This window comes from Petaurus breviceps, unplaced genomic scaffold (assembly GCF_028583685.1).
Source record: "Petaurus breviceps papuanus isolate PSGF00001 unplaced genomic scaffold, PetGlider_PUasm1.0 90919, whole genome shotgun sequence".
NCBI lineage: Eukaryota > Metazoa > Chordata > Mammalia > Diprotodontia > Petauridae > Petaurus > Petaurus breviceps.
In genome coordinates this window covers 40,417,625-40,440,913 of record NW_027187378.1, presented here as the reverse complement: position 1 = coordinate 40,440,913, position 23,289 = coordinate 40,417,625, and the positions used below count along the sequence as shown (strand labels likewise).

At 39.2% G+C, this 23,289-nt stretch overlaps 1 long non-coding RNA gene across 6 annotated transcripts in view; it reads right to left on the bottom strand.

Moving 5' to 3' along the window:
* LOC138152110 (uncharacterized) overlaps positions 1-23,289 on the bottom strand; it is a 138,182-nt gene that overhangs the window by 7,023 nt on the left and 107,870 nt on the right. For 3 of the 6 annotated variants that reach the window (XR_011166030.1, XR_011166033.1, XR_011166029.1), the window contains exon 2: positions 1,984-2,136. This is a non-coding gene — a long non-coding RNA (uncharacterized lncRNA). Of the gene's footprint in view, positions 1-1,983; positions 2,137-9,149; positions 9,167-23,289 lie in introns of those variants that run through there. The other 3 variants (XR_011166032.1, XR_011166031.1, XR_011166034.1) reach the window with 2 other exon arrangements.

The window sequence follows — 23,289 nt, the reverse complement described above, 5'->3', positions numbered from 1 at the left end:
CCATAACCCCATCAACATAACCCACCCCCATCACCATCACTCACCCCCCCAGAGCTGACCTGGGAAAACAAAAGACCCAGTCGCTCCTATAAATGAGCCCGACTGGGGAGAACATGTGATTCCTTCGTGAGAGGGCGGCATGAAGATTGTTCCACCCTGAGATGTGATGATTGCCAGTTATTAAGCCTGTCTGGGGATGGGAGAAGTGGGAGACAACAGGAAAATGGAGATAAATGACTCCAGAGGAGCGAGGATTGTGGAGGAAAGCAGCTCATTGCTGGGAGCATAAACACCACTTAATTTTTCCAGATCATTGTCGCTGGAGATAATAAACAATTAAATGCTGGTACGGGGTGGGATCCAGAGTTGAAGCCACTGAAATCCTGCTGGAGGAAATATTTGTCAAGACCCTCTCCCTGACTGGCCTCCCTTGTCTGTGCTGTCTTTCTCAGTAGCTGTCCCAGCCCCAATTCTCTGATGGCACAGATGGTTCCTCTCTGAACCCTTGGATTTGCAGTACCCCTGAATCTCATGAGTTGGGCATGGAAAGGGCAGGGAGACAGCTAACCTTCCATGGATTTTAGGCGCTGACTTTCTACTTGGAAGAAGAAGAGAAGAAGGCAGAGGGATAAACACAGGAAGTTTCGGACAACTGTAAACAGAGAGTGGGCCCGGAGTAGCTTCAGGATGCCACAGCCTGAGGCAGGCAGCATTCTTTGCTTAAGGAAGATGGGGTTACTTAGCACTGCTTCCATGGATCTGGCAGACAGATCACCTTATAAAGGCTGCTGCTGCCCTCTGGGGGAAGAAATGTGCCCAGTCGGCCAGTGCTGCCCCCTGAATTCCCTCAAGTTCTCTTTCTCAAGTCTATGAGCTCTGTGTTTGGGCATAACCAGATTGCAGCCGATTTTTAAGGCAGGTATTGGTGTGTTCACATGCTGCAGGCAAGTCATTTTCTCACCTGGGCTATTGCAACAGCCTCTTAATTGCATTCCATTCTTCTAAACTAGTCTACCTCTCTCCATTTCATCCTCCACGTGTAGGCCAAATTAACATTCCAAAAACATAAATATGACAGTGTCACTTACCTACTCAAAAATCAATGGTTCCCAATTACCTTTATACTAAACTTTTAAAATCATCTATCCAATATTTGAAGCTCTCTTCAATCTGTCTCCCACCTCCCTTTCAATCTTATTTCATGTTATTTCCCTTTGAGCATTCCTCCTTGTCAGTCAAACTGGCCTCCTAGTCATTCCCCAAAACCAATATTCCATCTCCCTCCTCAGTGTCTTTACAAAGTGGGTCTCCCATTCCTGAAATGCACTCCTCACTTCCATCTCACAGACCACAGCTTCTTCCAAAGGACAGTGCAGATGTCACTTTGTAAACCAATTCCTTTCCTGATTTCCTCTCCCATAATCGGTGCTCTTGTCTTGCTCAAATGACTTTGTGGATACTTTGTATTACTTTAAATGTATCTATGTTGCGTCCCTTCCTCCCAACGAAATGTAAGCTCCTTGAGAACAAGGACTGTTTGTGTTTTTGTCTTTGTACAGACAGACACATAGATGATAGATGGTAGATAGATTGATAGATGATAGTTGATAAATTGATAGACAGATAATGTATAGATAGTGATGGACATATGATAGATACAGAAAGATGACAGAGATAGCCCTAGACAGATAAACAATTGATAGATAAGAAACTGATAGATGATAGATAAAGAGGATAGATCGGCGGATAGACGGAGAAATGACAGGTAGCTAAATATATAGAATAGAATCAGATAAATAGATGATACATGCATAAATACAGCATTGAAGTGCTCACTATACACTGGGACTTTGCTGAACACTAGGGATACAAATTTAAGCAAAGAGTACAATTCTTACCCTCAAAGAGCTTGCATTCTAATGGGAAAACAAAACATAAAAGAGAGTTATAAAGGGAAGAGGGAGGAGAAGGAAGAAGATTTACCCATATGCAAGGCTTCTGGGAAGGAGGCATGGAATGGAGTTGGGGGTGAACTGAACATGACCTGGGTACTTCACAAAATGGAGGTCCAGACAAGGGATTCATCCATCAGAAGAGCAGCTGCAGTGAGGAGGAAACTCCAGGGTAATGAAACTGCTGATGAGAAAATAGAAAAATCTATATCCCTTTTACAAGTAGTAGATAACTAATAAATATTTATTGAATTGAATTGAGTTGAGAGCAGCATGGGGTTCCTAGGTTAAGTTTAGACTGCCAGCTAAGATGGTAACATATTAGGACCCAGAAGAATCCAGATCCCACACAAACATGTCCAATGAAACTCTAAAAATATACTAGAAAGAACAACAAAAAAGAAAACTAAAGAGAAATGGCCACAACTCCCTTTATCCAGTACAAGACTACACAGAAAGAGTCCCAGGAACTTGCGGTAGGAAAAGGCATGTGGGCAAGCAGCCTGGATGCACAGCAGGGAAAGGGCCAGACTAGCATGCATATAGCCACATTAATAACAAAAACAATAAAAGCCATGTAAATATATCAAGAGATACAAAAAAGCTTATGACAAAATTCAATGCTTATTTCTGTTAAAAATACTAAAAAGCAGAGGAAAGAATAGAACTTTCCTTATTATGTTAAGTAGTATCAATCTAAAAGTGATGGTGGGGAGAAGAAAGGGGGAAAACATTATATAGCACTTACCATGTGTCAGGTGCTTAGGCTAAGCCTGTTTCAAATATTATCTCATTTTGGTCCTCACAGCAACCCTGAGAGGTAGATGCTATAATTATCTCCATTTTACGGCTGAGTAAACTGACGTAAATAGAGGTTAAGTGACTTGCCCAGGGACACACAGTTAGTAAGAGTCTGAGGCTAGATTTGAAGTCATGAAGATGAGTCTTCCTGACTCTAGGCCCAGAGCTTTTTCCTCTGTGCTATCTAGTTGCCATAAGAGTGAATATTATATGTATTAGTGCAATACCAAAGGCCCTTCTAATAAGATCAGTGACAAAGAAGAATATCCATTATCTCTACTATTATTTGATATAGGTCTAGAAATGATAGCTAGAGCAGTGACAAGAAAAAAGAAGGGAAGAAGCACAAAGATGAAATAAATATAATTTATATTTAATAAAAATATATTTAATTTAATAATATAATGTGTGTATATAATTATATGAGATATAATTATAATTTTTATAGAGATGATAGTCTATCTAGAGAATCCTAGAAAGTAAATTTAAAATTTAATCAAAATGATGACTTCAGCCAAATGGTAGGATTTAAAGCAAACTCACATAAATCATGAGCATTTCTATCTTACCAACAAAACCCAGCAGGAAGAGACAGAGAAATTCCATTCAAAATAACTATAGAATATACAAAATATTTGAGAGTCTGCCTGCCAAGACACACATAGGAACCATATGAACATGACTACAAAACATTCTTTACAAAAATTCAGACAGACCTAAATAAAAAAAATATTAATTGCTAAGGCTAGACAATGACAGTATAATAAAAATGATACTACCAAAATTAATTTACTTATTCACTGCCCTACCAATCAAACTATCAAAGGATAACTTTAGAGAACTAGAAGAAAAAATAAGAATGAAATACATGTGAAGGAACAAAAAAAGTCAGGAAGGGAGATAATAATTTTTAAAAGTGGGGAGGAAAGAGGCCTTAGCAGTACTGTATCTCAAACTATACTATAAAGCAGTAATCATAAAAATGATTTCATTCTAACTTTAAAAAGAGGTTGATCAGGGGAACAAATTAAGTACATGACATACAGAAGCAAATAAACATAGAAAGATAGTGTTTGATAAATCCCAAGATCCCAGTGACTGGGGTAAAGACTCACTAACCAATTAAAACTGCTGGGAAAAGTGGGAAGCAGTCCGGTAGAAATGAGGTAAAGACCAACAAACACAACATATACCAAAATAAGCTCTAAAAAATTCAGGGGTGAGGAACCTGCAGCCTTGAGGCCCCATGTGGCCCTCTAGCTCCATAAGTGCCAGATCACACTTGAGGACCTAGAGGGCTACATGGGGCCTTGAGGCCACAGGTTCCCACCTCTGCCTAAAAGGATACATGACCTAAACATATAAAGTCACATCAAACAAATTAGAGGAGCAAGAAGGAAATACCTTTGCAACTACGAATGAGGGAGGTATTCATGACCAACAAGGGATAGAGAAAATCAAAGAAGACAAAGTAGATGATTTTAATGACCTAAAATTTAAATTTAAAAGCTTTTGTATAGGTATTAACCATCACAGTTAAAATCAAAAGGGAAATGGTTAACTGGGGAAAAAACTCTTTGCAGTAAGGTTCTCTGATAAATACTTCATAAGCTATATATACCGTGTTTCCCTGATAATAAAACCTATCCCAAAAATAAGCCCTCCCCTTACTGTGTAAGATTCCTCTAAAATAAGCCCTCCCCCGAAAATAAGACCTATTGAGATTGCTACTGTAGTGAAGGTGATCCCCTGCGCTACACGCTACATTACGGTACCCTCTGTATGCACCATCCCCCCCCCTCCCCGGGTGAAATGCACACCGCGCTCCGAGCTGCATCCAATCAGAGCTGCAGCAGTGAGCGCGTCATCCTGTTCTTCCCCAGTGATTTGCTTATTGAATAAAGGTACATTTTTTTGTTCACATTTACCTGTTTATTAAAATTGCTGTCAATGTTCATTAAAATAAGCCCTCCCCTGAAAATAAGCCCTCTGGTGTTTTTCTGTCCAAAAAAAATAATAAGACAGTGTCTTATTATCGGGGAAACACGGTGAGACTTGATTTACGTATATAAGAGCAAGAAACATTCATTCCTCAATAGGCAAATGGTCAAAGGATATAAAATAGGCAATTCTCAAAGGAAGAAATCTAAGCTATCAACAGAAAAAAAAATGTTCCATATCACAAATAATTAGAAAAATGCAAAGTGGGGCAGCTACATGGCACAGTGAATAGAGCACCGGCCCTGGAGTCAGGAGGACCTGAGTTCAAATCCGACCTTAGACACTTAACACAAAAACTAGCCATATTACTTTGGGCAAGTCACTTAACCCCGATTGCCCTCCCAAAAAGCAAAAGAAAAATACAAAATAAGATAACTTTGAATCAAAAATAAGAAGATGACAATAACTACCAGAAAACAGTCGAAACATTGGTGGAGATAAGAATTGGTTTAGCCATTCTGAAAAACATTTTGGAACTAAATCCAAAAAGTCACTGAACTGTGCATACCCTTTGATTCAGCAGTACCAATACTAAGCTTTTACCCCCAAAGAGACAGGAAAATGAAAGAGGAAAAGGGTCTATGTGTAGAGAAATATTTATAGGAACTCCTTTGTTGTGGCCAAGAACTCAGTGACAAGAGGATGGCCATCAGGTGGGGAACGGGTAAATAAATTATGGTATATTCAAGTAATGGAAAATTATTGTGCCAAAAGAAATGAAGAAAGTAATGGTTTCAGAAAAACCTAAACAGATTTGTGTGAACTTGTGAAGAACGAAATGAACACAACCTGAAAAACAATTTACACAATAACAACACTGTAAAGAAAAACAAACTTGAAAGACTTAAGAACTATGATCAAACCTGATCCAACCTCTGATCAAACCAAAAGTCAATGAGGACTCTAGAAGACCTTGAATGAAGCATATTACGCATCTCCTGACAAAGAGGTAAGGGATTCAAAGTACAGCAAAAGACATACGTTTTCTGACATGGCCATCATGTGGATTTTTTTTCTTTACTATACTTACCTGTTACAAGGATTTTGGTTTTTTTTCTCTTTTTTAATTGGGGGAGGGGCAGGGCAGGATAGTGGGGCAGGATACTTGGAAAAATTAAACAATCAATTACTAAATAGTTATTAGGCACCTATGTGCCAAGCACTGTGCTGAGTGCTGAAGATACAAAAAGAAGGAAGACAGTCCCTACCCTACAATCTAATGAAGATGACAGCATGCAATCAAATATGTATACTAAGCAAGCTATATACAGGATGAATAGAAAATAATTAAAAGAAGGGAAACACTGGAAGGTAGGACTTTAGTTGGGACTTAAAGGAAGCTAGGAAGGTAAGTAAAGAGGAACTAGCAATAGTGATAATAGTGATGCTTCCTCTTCCCCTCAAAAGAGAATCATCGAAACATTATTTAAAAGACCCAGAAAAAATAAACAGAAGGAAAAACAAACATGACAGATTTGAAAGTTGTATGATAAATTTATTATTACTGAAAGGAAAAGCAATCTGTAATTGAGATTTTATGAAATTGAAATTGAGTTTCTTGTACAAAATATGGAAATGATTACTGTATATGAGGTTTTTTTTTTTTAAGTTCAGAATTTTTTTAAATTAAGAGATAGATTGTACCAGAACAGGTACAAGACTGTGGAAAGACATGTCTAGACTACAGTTAGTATGAAAAAAGATCTAAGGAGCCAGTTGGATTGACTGAAAGCTTAGTACAACAGGGCAAGGGGCAAAGTTAATATAGTCATCTTCAATTCTTGATCCAGTCATATTGCTTTCACACCTTGGTAGTAGTCATCATTAGTTGCTGTGCCCCCAAATCAACACTCTGAGACTTTGCCTTCTCAAGGCTAGTCTCTTTGTTCACACAAAGTCTGTCATCATATTCTTACCTGAAGCCTTTTCAGCTTGGTAGGGTCTTCCTGAGTTTAGGGTTTGTTGACATAAACTTTGACACTACTATGAGGCTTTCGAGGACAATATAAGTGGGGGGAGGAACGTGATCTTCAGCTTTATTAACAGAAATGTGCCTAGAAGGAGGCAGGTAATAGCCAGTTCTGCTGCTTTCTGCCCTTGTCAGACCATAACTAGAGCATCTAATTGTCTCAATTTAGGAGGGGCATTGATAAATTGCAGTGGGTACAAAAGAGTAAAGCAAGGACATCGAGGAGACTAGAAAGCAGGACATGTAAAAAGTGGTTGAAGGAATTGGGGATTTTTAACTTGGAGATGATAAAATGTGGGCAGGATGTGAGTGCTATTTGTTGAATATATGGGTGCCTGAATTATTATTGTTAACACTGGGGAACTGCCAGCTATGAATGAGTATGGCTAAGGAAGATGCAGTGATTACAATGACTAAGATGCTGAAAATAGTTTGTAACTTTTAAAGAACAGATTTGGGGAGGCTGGAGATCAAATCAAGTCTCTTACCCACGAGGCTTGATTAGTTCCGTCAAGGAAGATGGCTCATCTGGTTCTCTGGAAGTTTTTAAAGTTTGGAAACGATTTTATCTACCTGGGTTGGCGTTCTTCTCCACAGTAAGAAAAGAAGGTCTAGTTGGCCTTCTAAGGCACCTCTCTGATGAGGTGCAGTAATTCTGTGAATCATGATGATGATGAGGGAGACTTGGTGGTTGGTTCCAAGTCAGATGGGAATTTGGCACTCGGAACTTCAACACCTCCATCTACTGGTCAAAAACCAGAACGGCATCCAGCCTGGCAAGGAAACCCACAGGAGTTGTGTTGTTTTGTTTTCAAATTAAACAAGGAAGGCTAGATTACATCTCCTTTTAAGATCGTAAAATTTGGGACATGGAAAGGACCTCAGAGCTCTCATCTAGCCGGTGCTTTTATTTTACAATTGAGAAAACTGAGGCCACCAAGAGATTAAGTGATTTGCTCCAGATCACATGGGGAGCAAGAAGCAGAGTGGGGACAGGAACTGAGACAAACCCTCCTTAGTCTAGTTCCAATATTCCTCTCACTAATACAGCTTCTTACTATTGGAGTTTGATTTCCTAGACCAGTGATCTCCAACCCTGATTATACATCGTTCACAACAGAAAAACTGGTAGGAATTGTCTCAAAAGTAGTCAGAAAGTAAAATAGGTTTAAAATTTTTAAAAGCTATGTATTATATTGGTACTTTTTGAGGGAAGAGAATTTGACACGAAGACAAATAGATGAAATCAAGCATCAGATCACTTAGACGATGGCCTAACCATCTTTTGGACAAACTCCTGTTGATTATACCCTCTTTCATCTGTCCCCTCCTTTCCATTTCTGTGGCTTCTACCCTAATTCAGGCCATCCCTTGTACAATTATGATAATCTCCTAATTGGTCTCCCTGACTCTAGATATTCTCTCTCTAATTCACTCTTTCTTTTTTGGTCTTTTTTTTTTGGAGGGGGAAAGGCAGGGCAATTGGTTAAGTGACTTGCCCAAGGTCATACAGCTAGTAAGTGTTTAGTGTCTGAGACCAGATTTGAACTCAAGTCTTCCTGACTTCAGAACCAGAGCTCTATTCACTGTGCCACCTTGCTGACCCTCTAATTCATTCTTAATATAGTTGTCAAAATGACTTTCCTCATCTGTAAAATGGAGATAATAATACCCATAGTATCTACCTAACAGAGATGCTGAACAAGAATATGATAAGCACTGAATAAACTATATCATCACTGGAAGAAAACTTCTCCGGCAATGATTTTGGAAAATCCATGAGTATTTTTAATTATCTCAAAAATTAAAAATTAATCTAAATTTATTCTAATTCTTAGTACCTAACACATGAGTTTTAGGAGTAGGATCACACATACACAAAGATGTTATCTTCCCATGGGCACAACTTATCTCCTAATTAAACTGTTAGCTCCTTGAAGTCAAGGACTAAAATGGTCTGGATATAAGCTATCCTTTTCTCCAAAAATCTATGTGTATGAAACCTAAATTCAGCTTATACTTGAATTCATAATGTTTTTAGTAGAGAGGATAACAAAAAGCAATGATAAATAGATAGGAAGAGAACAATGATGAAATAAACATCTTTATTTTAATGGAAAGAAATGTTTTTTTAAAAAGTCACAGCAACTATGTAGATTTGAATATGCCAATCAGTATAATTGTTTTTTCTGTGTATACTTAATTATTTTCCTTTTCAAAGATGTCTCATTTTAGGGTAGTGGCCTGGATATTCAGGGCCTAGATTCATACATAGTACCTCATTATATTCCCCATAGGGGCTAGCACAGTGCTATATACAATGACAGAACAATAAATATTGGATGGATAAGTAGATCAGTGAATGAATGAATGAATGATGGTTTGAAATAACTAGGAATATATTTAACCTAGGAATTAGGACATACCTGGTTTCTTTGACCTTTACAGATTTCCCTTTCTAAATCACTCCTGGTCAGAGTGCTGTGAACCTGAAAGTAAACTACAATTTGTCATCAAAAGCCTGGGAAATGATACTCTGAGTTAAACTACAAACACTCAAGTCCTTCTTCCACATTTAACACCCAACACACACAATCATAACAGTTGGCACTTACATAGTAAAGTGTACGTATATTATCTTATTTGATCCTCACAACTACCATGTGAAGTAAGTGCTATTATTGACTTCATATTACAGATGAGGAAACTGAGGCTAAGAGAGATTAAGTAACTTTTGAGAAACTTCATGCCCAACAAAAGCCTATCCATCACATCCAGAATATCATTGCTATAAATCTCACATAAGTATATACTCACACTTTATGAGTATAAAAATACATATACTCATATTTTATATACTTATAAGTATATGATGTTATCAATGTTATAAACATTAAAATTTGATCAATTTCTGCAATCTGGCTTTCTATCAGCTTCCAAAGTTACCAGTGATTTATTTGACTAATGTAAAGACCCCTTCAGAACTCTCGTACTCCTGGTCCTCTCTGCATAGTTTGATGCTGTTGGCCAACCTCTCTCCCTCAATACTCCGCCCCCTTTGGGTTTTCATAGCACTGCCCTTACCTGCTTCTCTTCTTACTTTTCTAGCTATTCCTCAGTCTCCTTTACTGGACCATCCTCCAAGTCAGACCCACAAGCTAGGGACGTCTCCTAGGGCTCTAGATTGATCCTCCTTTCTCTCCCCTCTGTACGTTAATTTTGTCACCTAATCGGCTCCAATGGATTTTTTTTTCATCCCCGTGCAATGACTTTCAAGTCTACATGTTCAGCCCTAGTCTGTCTCCTGAGCTGCAGTCCCACATCACGAACCGCCTGTTAGACATTTCAAATTGGCTATCTTGTGGACAAATCAAACTCAACACGTCCTGAATAAAAACTCATCATCTTTATTTATGTTATATTTGTTTTGCTCATCCCTTTTCTGGACTTCACTTTCTATCAAGGGCACCTCCATATTTCCGGTCACCCAGCCATACAACCTCTGTGTCATCCTCATCTCCTTATTCTCATCCGTCCCACGTCTCCAGTGAGTTGCCAAGTCTTGTCATTTCTATGTCCACATCTCTCACATCCATCTCCGATTTCCTCACACAGCCACCACCCTTGTTCAGGCCCTCATCATCTCTCACCTGGACTAGTACAATAGCTTCCCAATTGCTCTCCCTGGATTCATTTCTCCCTACTTTAATCCATTTTTCCACACAGTCACCAAAGTGAGTTTTCTAAAGTGCTATTCTATGTTATCTCTCTACCTTATAAACTCCAGTGGCTCCCTATTACCTCTATGATCAGATAGAAACCTCTCTCTTTGGCATTTAAAGTAATTTACAACTTGGTCTCCTTCCTGCCTTTCCAAACTTCTTACACATTAGTCTTCTCTATGCACTTTATAACTCATCTCCCATTTTTGTCTTATTGCAATGGCTGTCAATTTGCCTGGAAAGCATTCCCTCCTCAACTGGACCAATTAGAATATCTAGTTTCCATCAAGATTCTTGAACGAGGTCTTTTCTATCCCCTCAGCTACTAGCACCTTCCTGTTCAAGGTTACATCGGGTAGCCCAGGCATGATGTAGACCCCCAGTCCTCACCCTGAGCTGGCTGCCTAGCCCAAACTTCACTTACACTAGCAGGTTTGACACGTCCAGGGAAGGCTCTGCCAGCCTGCTATAAATGTAATCTTTACTTAATTATAAAATGGAGATAATAATAGCGCCTACTTTACCAGGTTTTAAGGATCAAATGAGATAATATTTGTAAAGCACTTAGTATGACACCTGGCACATAGTAAGATAAATGGTTGTTCCTCTTCCTCCTTAAAACTTAAAACAGTCTTTCAGGATCCAAGGAGCAACTCTAGTATATGGGAGATCTACTCCTGCGACTCTTTATTTTGGCCTATCTTCCCAAACCAGCATGCTTCCTGTTTACATGAAATCCATCCTAATAACACCATTGACTCCTAAAAATGATAAGACTAAAAAAGGAAGAATCATGATATTTACTTAACAGAAATCATTGTAACTTTTACCCAATAGGAGGCAAAAGTAAGAATAATTGAACCTCACTGGCTATCCATAAATCTTGGTCACACTCTCCCTCACAGTGTCCAATGCACACAATGTCCATGGGGGAGAATATACAGATACTTATAAAAACTTCACAAGGAAGTTGAGTGGGGAAGCCAATGTACCTGGTGCAATTTACAACTCTGGACTGCTCCACGTCCTAAGTCCATTCAGGAACGATCTATAATGCTTTGCAAGCCACTGCTCTGTGAGCTGTTTGTTCCCTTTCAGGTACTCACTGCTCCTGCTGAAAAAAAGACACTCCTTTCCTGTCAAGTCAATAAATTTATGACGAGCTCTTTTTGCTCACAGCTACACTTAACAAGTTGTTCTAAAAGTGTTATGTTATTGTAACGAAAAACTACCAATCCCCTCAAATCTACAATTAGCAGGAGATTCTCCTGTGTCCAATCAGTCCCAAGCCACTTTCTAAGAGCAAATTACAACTCACAGAAAATTAGATGCAAAGCTTCTTGAACCAGAGAGAGCAGAAGAGGGCATTACCTGCACCTCTGAGAGGTTCGGCCACTTTCAACCTATAGATGGCAGTAGAGAGCACTGAGTTCAGATAGCTTCTCATACACCCCAGGATTCTGGTCCTTTCCACTGAGCCTCCAACAGCTACAGACTCTATCAGGCTTTAGGCAGTTGGCTCATCTCCTGTCAGTTCACTGTTTTTAGTCTTCCATAAATCAGCTTTCCTAATCACTTCCTATGCCTTCTGGCTCCAGCTCCTCCTGTGCTCAGCTTTTTCCATTTCTCTTTTTCCCTTCTTCTTCTGCTGGTTTCCTCCCATAGCTTCTTCTTTGGTTTTCTAATGTCCTCCAATGCCTCCAATCAGAACCTCTTAGTGGTCAGTGACTCACCTTACCTTCTGAAATAAAACTAAAAAAAAATCCCTCTTTTTTATCAGATAGAAACCTGAGTCCTAATACAATCTTCTCATAGTCCTCAAACAATTCTTTGTTTTATAATTTTGTTATTTATATCGGTCAGTCTCTTATACAAAAATGAAAACTACAGTTAGAGCCAGCCTAGAATTGCCCATCTGCATTTTTCCAAATAAGGTGAATTCTAAATTACTTTCCTAAGAGATGGGTAACTAAGGCATGTGGCACCCAAGGTCTTTAATCTCAGTCAGGCAGTGGATAGAGGCTATGCCTACAGTTCAAATCTGGCCTAAGATACTTCCTAACTGTGTAACTCTGGGCAAATCACCTAACCTCTGTTTGCCTCAGTTTTTCAATTGTAAAATGGGGATAATAAAAACACCTACTTTCTAGGGTTGTTGTCAGGATCAAATGAGATAATAATTGTAAAATGCTTAGCTAAATTCCTGGCACGCAGTAAATGCTATATTATTATAAGCCATTATTATTCAATCTGAAAGTTACCATCATAAGAGAGGAATGTGGGAACATTGTCAGTTTAAACTATGTACATACAAATGTTTTTAATAATAATGCAGTTAAACCTCCTTAGTTAGAACTACTTGGACAATATGATAGATGTGAATTAGTGACATATATGCATTACAAAATCCACAACATTAAATGCAGTTCAATACTTTTCAGGTATTACATACTAATTCAAAACAGGCTAACAGTGCTGCCAAGTAAATGTCTGAATTTATGGATGCATGACTAATGATTTTGTCATTTTAAACTTTGATTCACTCACACCCTAAATGATCTATCTGAATATTATAAAGAATGTCAAACAGGGAGTGGTCATTAATAGATGGTAAAGGAGGGGCGACCAGGTGGTCCAGTGAATAGAGTACTGGCCTTGAATCAGGAGGACCTGAGTTTGGATCCAGCCTCAGACACTTGACACACTTACTAGCCATGTGACTCTGGGCAGGTCACTTAACTCCAATTGCCCTCCCCCCCCAAAAAAGCAAAAAAAAATAGTTGGTAAAGGAAGCTTTTACACTTTGTTTTTTTGATGCTTTAGGAGGTATTAAGAAGTTCTTCCTTTAGTTTGATGGAATTATGAGGAGGCTAGACTTGGCTGTCTAAAGGAGCAGCACATCCTTGACAGCCTTCAAAAAGTCAGCTGGATTTGCTGATGGATACTCTCTAAGGAGTCAGTCAAAAAAGGAGCTCTAAAAAATAGATAAATAGAAAGATACATGAGTAAAAATAAAAGACAAAAAAATAAAAATTAAAAAAAGAAGTTCTAGTAGTCTAGTTGAGTTGCAAAGTTGAGTCAAACTGTGGAAAGAAGGAGGCCCAGAGAATTCAATGGAGTGATGTGTGCAACAGATACATGGTGCCCATAGGGAGTAGCATAAAAGTGTGAGAGTGTGAGTTGCCTTGACCACCTGTATTGCGTATGTTTGTGCTTCTCTACTATTGCACTCTGTGTGTGTAGCTACTCTTCTTTCCAATATTATGTGTAATTGTAGGAGAGTGCACCCCAGGTTTATAGGAAGAATGTTTTGTTTCTACTGTTTGTGCTTTCAACTAATTGTATTAGCTGGCTGTCTATTAAAGGTAAGCATACTGATGGGGACTAGTGAGCCATTTTTTAGATTGAAGACCTAAAGCATACCTCAAACCTGGGGTATCCAATCCAAACTGGGGGACCCAATATGCAAATATAAGTTGAAAGGGTCACCCAGAGGGAGTGCTTCATGATTTTTTTTAATCCAGACATATTATTTCATTCTTGGGATCTTATGTTTGAAAAGTTTCCAATCTCTTTTCTTAAGAAAGAAAGGACCAAAAGCCTTAGAAACAACTGTGTCTTATCACTAGCATATGCCAAAATGTAGCTATCTATACCAGGCCTCTGCAGTTTTTCCCCCATCAAAATCAGGCTTAATGCAAAGTCTAAAGCATGGCATTATAACCATATCCTTGATACCAGAGGAGAAGAAGCTGTGGTTTGAGATGAGAGAAGCATTGGTAGTTTTTATAACTATAAGAAATAATGTTTATCTTTAACTATAACTATAAGATAGATAATGAATATATAATAAATTTATAATATATTATTCATATATAATATGTATTATAATATATAATAAAATTTTATGTAATAAATTTATAATAAACTATAAGATAAAGATAATGTTTATCTTTAACTATAAGAAATAATGTTTATTTTTTATCTCAATATTATCACTTATAGTTAAAAAAAATCACAGAATTTCAGAGTTAGAAGGGACCTCAGCAGTCTGCTAGTCCAACATATACCCATATGGAATCCTCACAATTAACTTACCTGATGATACCTACCTTTCAAAGGCAATAGAAGAAGGAAATAAGCATTTATTAAGTTCCAGCTATGTGCCAGGAACTGTGTTAATTGCTTTACAAATATTATCTTACTTAATCTTTAGAACAACCCTGACAGATAGGTATTATTATCCCAATTTTATTTTATTTTTTTTTTTCGCTTTTTTGGAGGGAATAAGGCAGGGCAATTGGGGTTAAGTGACTTGCCCAAGGTCACAGGGCTAGTTTTTGTGTTAAGTGTCTGAGGCTGGATTTGAACTCAGGTCCTCCTGACTCCAGGGCTGGAGATCTATCCACTGCACCACCTAGCTGCCCCTTATCCCAATTTTACAGATAAAAAAACTGAGGCAGAGGTTAAGTGACTTGCCTAGGGTTATACAGTTAATAAATGTCTAAGGCCAGATTTGAACTCAGGTCCTCCTAACTCCAGGCCCACCCTCTATCCACTGTAACACCTACCTGCCTCCTTTTTAGCATCTAGGTAATGGAGATGCTGTAATGTGAGAAGGTCAGTAAAAGTAAAGAGCAGATCATTCTCTGTCACCACATCAAGCTGAGCAGGAGGTGGAGGTTCCCAGTGCACTCAAAATTCAGCTTCACCTGGGGAATTGCTTTTTTAGCCAAGAAAGACATTACTGCTAGAGGTGGAATGGACATTAACACTAGAAATGCTAAAGACCCTACTCTACCAAGATGGACCTGCTAGTGGAATTCATGGAATTCATGAAGCTGCTAAAACCGTGGACAAACACCAAGCACATCTTTGTGTTCTTGCTTCCAACTGTGATGAACCCATATATGGAAATAGGTAAGGCCTTACGTGCCGAGCACCAAATCAGTCTGATCAAGGTTGGCGACAAGAAGATGCTGAGTGAATGGGAAGACCTCTGCAAAACTGGTAGAGATGGAAGGCCCCATTGGTGACTGGCTCTAGTTGCTTTGTAGTTAAGAAGGATTCAAGTAACCTCAGGTCAAAAATGTCATTGAAGAATATTTTAAATGGAAGAAATCAGTCAATAAAAGCCTGGGTCTGGTTTGAAAAATGAAAGTGATAAAAATAAAGACAAGTTGCAGCAATGAGAAAAATAAAAAGAATATCCTTATTTGAATGAGAAAAATGGAAAATAAACTTTCACAATAAATATGCACTTTTAATATGGTCATTTTTTAAAGTTTTCTTTCAGTGCATAACTATTTTTTTCCTTTCAAAGTTTTTGGTGGGCATAAGGAAGGAAATAGTTATTTATTAAGAACCTACTATGTCCCAGGCATTGTACTAAGTACTTTACAGGTGCTTTATTTCACTTGATCCTCCCAACCACCCTCCAAGATAGATGCTATTATTATTATCCCCATTTCCACAGTTAAGGAAACTGAGGCAAACAGAAGTTAAATGCCTTGCTCAGGGTCACACAGCTAGTAAGTGTGTGCAACTACATTTGAGTTCAAGTCTTCCTGACTCCAGGCTCTATGGTCTATCTACTTGCCCTTCTAGCTGTAATGCATGATTGTACACAGTAATTACATTGGAAAACTTCATACAAAGTTTTCTGTAAGTTTCAGGGACAAAAGACCATTGTCAATCGAGATCAGAGAAGAGTTCATGGAAAGTATAGCATTTAACATGGTTTTAAAAGAGAGGCAAAAAGTGGGAGGGAGTGTGTTGATGGGAGCATGATAGCCATCATTGAGTACTTGAAGGACTGTCATGTGGAAGAATTGTCTGATTTGGCCCCAGAGGGCAGAACCAAGAGCTTGTTTTCAGGGATGACGTATACCTGAGACATTACTTTATCCTGGTACTGGTAGGGTAATGATGTGAGCTCCCACTAGATGTAAGCTGAAGGAAAGAGACAGGTGAGGAGTTGCTAGCTCATGGAGGCTTAGGCCAGCTCTCAAAACACAAGATCCAGAGGCCAGAAAATGGGAGCAGACAAGGATAGCTACAGTTCATTGGAGAGCAGTACAGGGACAGAAGGAATGAAATAACCAATGTTTTTAAAAATGTATGGAGGACATCAAAAGGGAAAGGAGAGGTTGGGGGCGGCTAGGTGGAGCAGTGAGTAAAAGCGCTGGCCCCAGAGTCAGGAGGACCCTAGTTCGGTTCTGGCCTCAGACACGTAACAGCCACACACAAAAAAGCTAGCCGTGTAAACTTGGGCAAGTTACTTAACCCCAATTGCCCTCCAAAAGGCAAAAAAAAGGGAAAGGGGGAGAGGATGGAAGACTGCATCAACTTTAGCACTCACTCTTCATCAGCACCCTCAAAATTGTCTGCTCCTCTGATTGGAGGACTGGAGGGTGGAGGAAAGAACTCCCAAACCACCTATTTAAAGAGAGCTCCAAGAACAACTATCTCTTCACCTCCCTCCAGATTTGGACTGAACTCTACCATGCCATCTCCCAGAAGGATAACTTCTTCTTCATCTCCCCCTTCCCCCTTTCAGCTTCATTATTTGTTTTCCTTCATTTGATGGAAAACTCCTTGAGGACAGGGACTGTCTTTCTTTTTCATATTTGTATCCCTAATGCTTAACATAGGTCCTGGCGTACAATAAGTGCTTAATAAATGTTTATTGACTGACTGACTGACTGAAAGAGTAAAGCAGAGTAGAGATAGTAGATGGAGTTAGCTAGGAATATGCATAATGCTAAGTTCTGTTCAATAAATATTTATTAAATGCCACTGTTTAGAGAAGTATGCTAGACACTGGGAGAGTAACAAAGTTTAGATTAGATTTAGTCCTGCTCTCATAGTTTTAACAGTATATTAGTGGGGTATAACCTATATAGTATAATTATAATACGCAAAAGGCATGGAAGACATGGCATTTGACTTGGATTTTAAAGGCTGATTAGAAATTCAAGGAACAAAGAGAGAGAAAAGACATCCATGGGCATGTGGAAGTTGTCCTAAAGCATTTGAAGCACTAGCATATGGAAGAAGGACTAGACTCGGTTGACTCAGCTCCAAAGGGCAGAACTAGGAACACTGTGTGGAAATTTCTAGAAGCAGATTTTGGTTCTGTAGAAGGAGAACACTTCTAACCATCAGTAAAATGGGTTGCCTTAAGAGGTCATGAGTTCCCCATTATTAGGATTCTCCAAGTGGAGGCAGGATAATCACTTGTTATATGGAGGAGATCCTTGTTCAGGTATGAATTCTGGGATTCTATGGTACAAGGTGTGGAGCATGAAGGTACAGGATGGACTTGGTGGACCAAGAGCAGTCTGATTTAGACAGTGTTGGCTAGAGCAAGTTGAATATCATACACAGATCATATCAACACATAACTAAGGGCCCAGAATCCTTCCACAAACCCCCTATGAACACATTACTGGCGAGTAAGTCGAGTTTTTTTTTTTTATTTTATCATGAACATAATAGCAGAAAGAAAAATTACTTTATGGGTCATTTATTTATCTTGGGCATTCATGATGTTTAAGTAAACCAATCACTATGAAAAGAATTGAAGCTTATGTGTTAACACATGTATGTTAACAGAGAATGAAATAGGGAGATTCTATGAAGAATTTGATAAACTCCTCAAAGTGAAGATTCTGTGTATATATGTACATATATATGCATGTGTGTATATATATACATATATGTGTGTATGTATACCTTGCCTTTCAGTGGCTGCAAGATGGGTACAAAAATGGACATCTTCCAATGGAAAAGTAGAATTCAAATGCTATCCCATCTCCAGATAGAGAGATGATGAACTCAGAGTGCAGATGGAGGTGATTTTCTTTTTTGCACATGGTCAAAGAAGGAATTTGCTTTGCTTGACTATGAGTGTTTGTAAATGGGTTTTGTTTTTCTTGCTTTCTCAATGTGTGTGTATGGAGGGGAGGATGTGGGAGTGAGAGAATTTGAACTTGAAAATTGAATTTTTTTGAAGAAGGAAAATACAATTCAAGATCAAGAAAGATTGTAAGACATGCATACTTCCTTCAAGAAGAGAGTCGGGAGAGCAGCTAGGTGGCACAGTGAATAGAGCACCGGCCCTGGAGTCAGGGGGACCTGCATTCAAATCCAGCCTCAGACACTTGACACTAGCTGTGTGACCTTGAACAAGTCACTTAACCCCAATTGTCTTGCCTTTCCCTCTCCAAAAAAAAAGAGATTCAGAAAGCACTAAAAATCATGAGCTCCAAAAAGTATCGCAAAGAGTGAAATTAATTATATCTTAATAGACAGGAAATGACTGGTTACTGATGGGAGTAATTTCAGAATCAACTCTGAGCAAGTACATCTCCTACCTACAGGGAATTTACTTATTGGTTGAGAAATTCACAGGTCTTAACTAGAGGAAAACATTCAATAAGTGTCAAAAGGGGGATCTTCTATTCTTCCCCATCACTGACAGGGTTTTCTCATTTTGGTTGCTCCCAAAATGGGAAGTGAGTTGACTTCTGAGGACTGAGTGAGATCACCATCCACACCCAATACTCCTTTGTATTGATTTCTGATGTTTTGGCTTTGGGTTCAGGATTTACACTAAGCTGGATTTGTGGGGATCCTAAAACTTCCTTAGAATCAGGGCCAGTGATAAGTGGAAGACAGACTTTTGGATGTGATTCAGACATGAGTACATGGTTGGGCCCTTTGAATTAGCTCCCACACCTGCAATCTTCCAGCATTTAATTAATGACATGTTAGCGGATCTTCTGTCAACATGCTGTAACCTACTGAAGAGGGCATTCTAATCTCTTCCCAGTGTGAACAAACACACCTCCCACAAGTTCTTGAGGTACTTACGAAACTCCTCTGCAATAGTTTTTTTTTTTTACTGTGTGTTCCACCAGAGCCAAGTAATCTTCCTGGGATTTATGCTGGAGCCAAAAGGATTATAAATTTATCCAGCCTGTATGGGTCATACAGGACTGGGTTCCACCAGCTGGCCTGAAGTGTTTCTTACTGGTGGTGAACATTTACAAACAATTCATCTTAGTGTGCTCTAGGTTGATCCAATGGTTCACTTCTTCTGAGAAAAGGGGTTTTATACAGGGCAAGAATACTGTAGGAAAGGGTTTGCTAGTGCTAAAGAGAGCTTTCATAGGAGCCTCTTTGCTATGACCTTTAAATGTTAACTATCTGTAATTTGTAGAAAGAGATATTTTGGCAAAGACTAATAGGACAGATTTGACTCATAAGCAATCAATAAAGGGAAGATGGATCAGAGCCTGAGGCAGTATACCTCTTGTTCATTCATTATTCTTGCCAGTTAACTCTAGTGGAATAGAATTACAACATGATGAACTAGGTTGTTAATCATCAAGACTGCCCTAAACACCTGGCCCTACCACCTGCAGGGAGCAAGACATCCATCATAAAAGACCCCAAGAATTTAGTATGCATTAAGAAGGCCTGAATCCTATCAGGTCATTATACCCGTAGGATCTGAATGAAAAACACTTTTCTTTAATGCACAGTCACAAAGTTTGGGACTGAAGAAGGAAGAGACCTGGATAGAACCATTGTTTGTCCCCCAGTATAGACAGAGAAATTGTAAGTAAAAGGAAGTAGGTCAGGTTACAGTGCTTCCAAGGGCAAGTACAGAGAAGGTCTTTTGGGTTTATCATGATGATTTGTCAACCAGTCACCAAGGGAAGGACCAAGAATTTCATTCAGCAGCATGCCTCACTAGGCACAAGATATCCAGTGTGATGTTCAAAGGTTGTGATCAACACAAAGATATCCAAGGTGACTTCGTGGCTCAGTGGATAGAGTGCTAGGCCTGGAGTTAGGAAGACCTGGATTTGAATCCTGCCTTAGACACTTACTAGCTGTGTAACCCTGGGCAAGTCACTTTACCCTGTTTGCCTCATTTTCTTCATCTGCAAAATGGGATAATATTAGATTCTACCTCACAAGATTACTGTGAGAACCAAAGGAGACAAATATTTGTAAAATACCTAACAACTCTTAAAGCACTATATGAATGTTTTTACTATTATTATAATTATATCCCAGTAGGAGGCCAAGGACACTCTTACACTAATTCATGATGCTTTCTCAACCATGGTATCATAGGAAGCTTGACCTTATAACAGATTTCTCTCCTTCCCAGGAGAACATTATTGGCTTTAGATCAGAGGTGTCAAACTCCATGGCTGTGGGTACCCAACCAGATTAAATTGCAATTTTTTTAACAATATAAATAGGGGAGGCTAAGTGGTAGAGTGAATAGAGCACCAGCCCTGGAGTCAGGAGGACCTGAGTTCAAATCCGGCCTCAGACACTTAATACTTACTAGTCGTGTGACCTTGGCCAAGTCACTTAACCCCAATTGCCCTACCTTCCCCCCTCCAAAAAAGAATTATAAAAATACAATACAGCCTAGATAATGTTAATTTGTGGTTTTCTGATCATAAATCATTCATCCCTCCAGAATGTATATTTGAGTCCCACAAGCCAAGTTGCCTTCTGCTCCTCAGACCACCTTGTGTTTTTACTGGAGGTTTTTAGTGACATGGGCTTTATGTACAGTTTTTTCAGCTGAGATTCACAGTTCACTGCTAACTTCTTGAGAGTAATTCAATAGAATCTAGGCATCTAATTGTGTACCATCCAAAACCCAATAGACATGTAGAATAAGAAAACCAGGCCATTAAATTGTGTGTGTAGTGTGAAGTTGTACTACACATTTGAAGTAAGACTGGTGGGCAGCTAAGTGGTACAGTGGAGGAAGTCCTAGAGTTGGAGTCAGGAATGTCTGAGGTCAGAGCACTTGCTGTGTGACACTGGGCAAGGCCCTTCACCGCTCTCTGCCTCAGTTTCCTTTTCTATAAAATGAGATAACATTACTATACAGGGTTGTTGCAAGGAACAAATGAAATAACATATGTAACCTGCTTTGCAAACTTTAAAGTGCTGTAATAAATGGTTATTATAAGATTGGGGTCTATTTCCTGCCAATGGCAGAGTTTGCCAAGAAAACTATATAGTCTGACCTTGAAAAATCACCCTTTCTATGAACACAGCACATTCAAAGGGGAATTCAGTTCATTCATCAGGTTTTAAGGTGGGCATGGAAATGAAAAAGTGACAAGGAGATTGAAGAAGAAAATAAAATCCCTGATGTGAGTGCCTGGAGATCAGGTCTTAGTAGTTCGCACACATCTTCCAGCATACAGACAATTCTGGGCTTTATATGATTGATATTCAGGGCTGCTTCCCATCACCTGTTGACTGAACACAGTGATTGATGAACCAGAATTAGCATGGACCTGGAAAACTCACCCAATTTTTCACATTTCAAATCTCAATCCAATACACTCTCCTGAACTCTTACAGCAATATCAGAAATAATTCATCTTCTTCCTTGCAAGAGATTGAGAGATGACTATGAGGTATGCATACTGAAGAATCTGACCCAGAAGATAATCAGAGGATCATAGTGATAACTAATAGCTGGATTTAAAGTTTGCAAAGCATTTTACACATATTATCTAATTTGATCCTCAAAACAATCCTGCAAGACAAGTGTTAGGTTTATCTTCATTTTACAGATGAGGCTGAGAGGCTATGCAACTTGTCCAGGGTCACATAACTAGTAAATTACAGAGCTGGTATATGAACCCACTTTATCTGATCACAAATCCATGCTTCTGTCCATGCACTCTCTCTAAATAAGAATTTCACCAGAGACATGAAAAGAAGACCTAATGCCTTACCTAGGGTGAAGGTAGTGGGTAAGGAAGGACATCGATCATTGGATGGGGATATTGTCAACTCCTTGGACAGAGGTGATAGAAAAGTCAAGTACTGTGAGTTGTTTCAGTACTTGCCCAAAAACCAGTAGTGAGAAATTTACAACTGAAAGGTATCTTACTGCCATTTTGGACATAGAGGAGCAGCAAGGGAGAGAGATCGGGGGAGGCAAGAAGTAAGGTTTACAAAGAAGAACAGCTGACTTCTCCCCCCAATAATTAGGAACTGGCCTCTGCTGTGAAACCTTGTAGTAATTTTTGTGGTTTTTGCATGACAATTTGGAAGCCGGGGAACATTTAGGGTTCAGGAAGAATGTGAAAATATTGTAGGGATACCTAATAGAGTTCCCTGATGAGGATATATCACTGTGGATTTTGCCGGCCCCTAAACAGGACTCTGAGGTCCAATGTGCTAACAGTCACTGAGGCAATTGGGACCAAAACACAGTTCCAGAAGTTCAGAACTCTAGTCAATGAGTGGGTGGGCGATGGTGTGTGTACTGTCTGCCCATACCTGACCAGCTACCCTGCCAATAAAGATATCCTTCCCCATCCCTACCCCCACCCCAAAATAAGAGCATTTAAGAACTGGTTTTTAAGCTATCTCAAGGAGGAGAATTCAGAGCTGAGAGATTTGATCACATAAAGACATTTTCCCCCCATTAAAACAATCAGTCAGGGCAGCTAGGTGGTACAGTGGATAGAGTGGATATTTTGGCCCTGAAATCAGGAGGAACTAAGTTCAAATCCATCCTCTGAACAAAATCTTGACACTTACTAACTGTGTGACGCTGGGCAAGTCACTTAGCCCCAGTTGCCTCATCAAAAAACAAACAAAATGGGGCAGCTAGGTGGCGCAGTGAGTAAAGCGCTGGCCCCGAAGACGGGAGGACCCGAGTTCAGTTGCAGCCTCAGTCACTTAACACCCACACACAAAAAAAACTAGCAGTGTAACCTTGGGCAAGTTACTTAACCCCAATTACCCTCCAAAAAGCAAAAAAAAAAAAAAAAAA